Source organism: Coffea eugenioides, unplaced genomic scaffold (assembly GCF_003713205.1).
Source record: "Coffea eugenioides isolate CCC68of unplaced genomic scaffold, Ceug_1.0 ScVebR1_417;HRSCAF=1090, whole genome shotgun sequence".
Lineage (NCBI taxonomy): Eukaryota > Viridiplantae > Streptophyta > Magnoliopsida > Gentianales > Rubiaceae > Coffea > Coffea eugenioides.
In genome coordinates this window covers 30565-36564 of record NW_020864255.1, presented here as the reverse complement: position 1 = coordinate 36564, position 6000 = coordinate 30565, and positions in this window count along the sequence as shown.

Sequence of the window (6000 nt, the reverse complement as noted above, 5' to 3'; positions counted from 1 at the left end):
GGTTCAAGTTCCATTTTAGAATTTGTAGTTAAACTCAAAATCTACGCATTTGTTTTAGAATGGTTCGAAGCAGTTTTACCTCCCTTTTCCTCACAAATGAAAGCTGGAAAATGCAGACAGCTTACTTCCTTGTTCCAGCCGAGTGAAAGCAGAAAAAGTTGGGAGGAAACTTGGTGTCTTGTATCTAGAGGTGTCAAAATGGGTGATTTGGGGTGGGTTTGGATTGGTTAAAATGGGTAATGAGTATAAGTGAGTCAACCTATTTATACCCATTTATACCCATCATATTCATCCTTAGATCGGAAACATTACCTTCGTGATAACCTGATGAGATTTTTATGACTATCTTGTATCATCATAAATGGTAGTCATACCAGATGTCTGATACGTCTGGTATTAGAGCCAGAGAGGGAAGTGGGGTGATGGCTATCTTTCTTTACTTATTATGATGTTGCTAGTGTAGATTTACAAGTTTATATCTTCCTGATGAGATTGCTTAACTTCGTGATTACCATCTTTCTTTATTTATGATTTTGCTAGTGTAGATCTACAAGTTTAGATCTGTCTAATGAGAATGGTTAACTTCGTGATTACTATCTAATGTATTCAATCCTATTATAATTTTGATAGTATTAATTTTGTGACTTTGGATCTGTCCGAGGGGCATGGAGCCTGTAATTGCCAATCTCTAGTCCAGGCTGAAACATGAGATTTGGCAGTCCTGTAGGGATGTTGAGGTTCCTGTGGTCCGAGATCCAGGACGGTGAAGTGCCGAAAGATCAGATCTAGAGTTTATGGGTTTTTACTATCAATCTTATGATTTTGTTTGGAAATATAGTCGTCATGCATAGTTAATCTTTTTCAAAGGATTTAGATCTATTCTTGTAGCTTTATTACTATCTCTATTATGATGGAAATATGGTCGTCATGTATAGTTAATCTTTCTCAAAAGATTAGATCTTTTCTTGTAGTTTCCTCACTATCCTTTATAATCTGTTTAGAAAAATGGTTATCCTCCATGGATCCCGAAGGATTTTGTGCCAAAGGGAAGAGGATTATAAGTTGTTTAAATCATTTTGTTTGTCTAATCATTTATTTATTTAACTTGTCTTTGCTTATGGCTTCATTTGATAGAACAAACTTCAAATCTCCTAATTTTTCTTTAAACAACAAACCATTAGATGACCTTCAAACCAGAATTGCTTGAATTGAGCAATCAATCCTTATTCAAGAAAAACTAGAAAACAAACCTTCTGAATTCCAGATTGACAAACAATACCTTAGATCGGAATTCTTTGCAAACCACAATCATTTTAAAAGAAAACAATTTTTTGACAAATATCAGGGAGAAACTCGAAAAAATATACAAGAAAACTTTTATGATTTTTTGAGAAAAACAAAATAACATATTCATTTCTTTGACTGGTATGAGTCTCAAACATCTCAGGTGTCCGCACCAGAGTTCGAAAATCCAATCCAAAATATTTCAAACCTACATCCTCTATGTCAAAAACTATAAAGTCTCAGGATTCCACACCAAATCTTGTAGATCCGGTCCAAACAAAATTAGAACCCATAGATCTATCTCAAACAACCCATATAAACCCATCGGGTTCACAAAAATCTTTTCTAAACCATACATCTATTCTAGGATCTGAAAATCCTTCCAATCCACAAAAATTTCTGAAAAACAAGCTTATCGATCTACCAGACTTTCCCGTAGATCTATCAAACCCAGTAGACAAACTTATAGATCTATCAGATTCTCCCGAAGATCTTTCAAACCCAGAAGATTTACCAAACCAAGATTTTACAGGAATTCCAAAACTTCCGGCATCTGGTCAACTAATAAATAATTCTGACAATATCACCAGTCTTAAGAAAGACATAGGATATTCCACAATAAATGTCTTATCTAAAACTCAACCTAGTGTCAAACCAATAACTATCAAAAATCTTCAAACAAAAATTATTTCTTCTAAACAAGAAAATCAACAAGATGAAACCTAGTCAAATAAAAATATAATTCAAAATTCTTCACAAATATTTATTAATTTGTCTCCTGAACTTAATTCCCCTTCCAGTAACAAACTTATTTCTAGAGAAAATTCAGAAGAAAAATCTACAAATAATAATTTGGAAGAAATTCCTAAAGTATTTATATATTCTTTCATAACCTATAAACATTTGCAGCCTGATAAGTTGAAGGTACTTAATATCGAGTACCCAAACCTCAAGGTGGAATCTTATATAGAAGAAACATGGTTATCCACCAAATACAAGGGACAAACTGAGAAGACATGAATTTTCAACAAATTAAAGAGATAGTATCTGAAAAATCAGATCTATCAAAACTGGCTAGATCTCGAATCGATATTCCAAGACCCATCAAATCCATCAAATGGAGTCAGAAAAATCAGATATTCAAGAAGAATCAATACATCCAATCTTTATATTCCTGGAAGAATAGGATTGATCATCCCTCCGCTGAAAATACAAAAAGACAAGCTATCAGATACATCTGGCGGAAAACTAGACGCATCCGGCAAAAAACTCAGACAAAATCTTTTTTGACAAAATTAGTCACCAAACAAGAGATTCAGGCTGAACCTTCATTGAAATTGGTCATTCATGAAATTGAGATCAGAATTGACCAAGAAACAGCCTATACCCATGCCAAGAAGATTCTTACAATCTATCCAGAAAAATGCCTCTTCAATCTTTTTACCCAATTCATCCCAAAAACTTCTCTTCCAAATACCTGCTTTTCAAACTTACTTTTCAAACCTTTAGATCAATTAGAAAACCAAAAAGTTAGGATTGAACAATCCTTTCTTATTCCATTTCCTAAACCAAAATTGAAAATCCAAAAAATCACAATGATTAAAATCACACCAAACTTTCAAGGGTCTTCTACCCTAAATAAATCATATTCAAAGCCTTTTTTACAAGATTTTACTCCCAATCGAGAAAGCATCCAAAATCTATACCACCCTCAAATAATTCATTCTGATATTTTTAGAATAAAACCCAATATCCTTCAACATTCATACAATAAGGAAGACATCTATGGATGGAGCATAGATGGAATATTCATATACAATCTTCCTATGGCATCTCAACAGATGACAACCACAGCTATGTTTAATCAAACATCACATGGCTACAATCAGTCGACTGTTCATATCCTATCCATAAGATTTATTGGGCAATTCAAAGAATGGTGGGAAGAAAATCTCATCATTGGAGATAGAAATATTATTCACAACATTCTAGTCACAACCAACAGGGATGAATCTGATTTTCAAGACAGGAACATCCTCCCATAAACAATGGAATTCAATGTTATATCTACCTTGGACATATTCACATCTGATGGAGTATCCCAAGAGGATTCATCAAAGTTATTCCCAACTCCAATAGATATCAACATATATTCCTGACAAAGTCAAACAAAAATAAAGTTCACAACAAAGATTTCTTCAAAGGCTTTCTTGGATCCCAATACAAGAAGATTAAACCCTGGAAAGAAACAATAGGACCAACAAGCAGGCTGGTTTCTCAGATCTACAGAAGATCAGAAAGTAAGCTGGTTTCCCAAACCTATAAAAGATCAGGCCCAAGAAAAAAGTCTTGGATCCTTTTACAAATAGATTGGGCTATCTAGCTATCATACAAAACCCAGTAAACAGCCCAAATCTATAAGCCCTGAATACCTTTCCTCTCCTACAAAACAACCAGCCTTATCTATTTTCAAAACCCATGAACCAAGACGGATAACCCAATATGACAAATCCAACCAGATCAAAGCCCAACTGTCAAATCTTTTGATTAAGTTAGATACTGGCACATCTGAACGGGAAAAAGATTATGACAATTATATTCCAGCATTTTTCTTCCAAACCGCCAGTGATGAAGATGAAAAGGAAGAAGATTCTATGGTCAATCTATTGACTAATAACCAACATCTTTCTCTCAACATCATTGGAGATATTTCTGAGACAAAACAACCCTATCTAAACAGGTTCAAAGAATTCTTGAACACAACCTATTCTTTAACCAAAAGCCTTCCCTTTGATATTCCAGAAAAAGACAATTTCAAAATCATTGACAAATTTCCTATTCGGAATTCTCAAACCAACATTGTGAACTTGAATAACAATTCTCAGTTATTTCAGGAATATTTGGTCCAAATACGATTACTAATTATTAGTAATTATGTAATCAAAACAAAAACCCTAGTTGATGCAGGGTTAGACCAAAACTATATTCCTGAAAACCTTATTCCAATCCAACTTTTAGAATTCCTTAGAATAACCAATAATCCTAAACTTGATATTGAATTCAAATTTCTAAATATACAAAACCAATTCTCAGATACCTTCTTTTTGACTAAGTATCTGACTAACCATATCATCTTAGGAGCATCATTTCTCAATCAATTGGCTCCTTTCCAAATTATCTATAAAGGGATAATATCCTAACGTTTCAAACTAACTACTTCTTTGTGAAGAAAGTTCATCATACAATTCAGAAGAGAAAAACTGTCTCTTCGATGGATACTCTACTTGGAAACAAATTTCCCATGAAGAAATATCTAGCAATCAAACTAATGAGTACCAAATATCATCAAATTAGAATCAAGCTAATTGGGAGTGGATTCCTGAGGAATCATCCTCAAACTGGATACCTGCGGAATCTACTTCAAATTGGGTACCTGATTAAACTATCTCAAACCAATTCCAAGCAATTGATGAAACTTCAACAATAAATTGGATTCAGGAAACAGAAGGGGATGAAAATTCATTTTTAATTCCTGAAGATCTTACTACTCAATCCTTCTAGACCAAACTCATAGACGATGTATTCTCACGCCTCTGGACAGAATATCACTACCTTGAAAACGAGCACAAAGAATCCAGAATCAGAAACTTTGATAGTATACTCTTTAACCAAGACACCGGTGATAGAATTCCTATCTACCATATACACAGATACAACCATGTCAAAGTCAAAGAGTCAAACTACTCCATACAGACTTTGAAGGAACAATGCTTCATACAAAGAAGGTATATACAAATAATGGCTCTCAACAAGTATTTGCTTAAGAAACAGGGAGTCAATACACAACCTTACAAGAAATGGATCAAAGAATCATTGGAAGAATTATCAGCAACGATCTGCTGAACAAATGCTTCTAAAAACATTCAAACGGGTTCAATCGGAACAAAAATCAGAAAAAATCATTCTTACTGTAGCACCGGAAGCACTGTAGCAGTCCGGCAGGTTACTATGTAAATACGGTAACAAAAGACAAACGAGGCACTGTAGCGCATATTGTAGCAAACACTGTAGCGGGTACTGTGAGGACCTGTGTTTTATTTTTAAAATAATTATTTTTATAATTATTTAACCTAGTATTAGTTAAATATATTATCGTTACAAGAATTTTTTGTAAATTTCGCCTTTTCGCGCGTAAATCGAAAGTTCGCGTATATCGAGTCGGAGCGGTTAATTGGAGATTTAAGAAATACTAAGAGTGAATAATTATAATGTTAAAGGAAGTATATTAGAGGTTTTGTGCACAAGTGAAACAAACCCGAGAGAAAATGAACACGAAAAGCGCGCATGTGATTACTATTCAAAGTTGACTTTTGCTCAAATTTTAATCACAAAACACCAAAGCTTCCAAGAAAAGCTTCATTCACCAGATTTCTCTCTCTCTCCTCACCCTCAAGGTTGGCCGAAATACACAAGGAAGAAGAAGGAAAAAACCCAACATCACCTTACACCATTCTTGCTCCAATCTTGCACCCAAAAACACCATCCAACTTCTAACTACTTGGAGATTCACCTTGGCTTGGAGGAGGAGATCTTCTAGCCGAGTTTCTTGGAGCTTTTGGTGACCAAAATTTCTAGTTTTTCATCATCTAAGAGGTAGTAATCATCCAACCATCTAACCTTGGCTTTAGTGGGTTGATCTTTGCTAGGAAGCTTGTA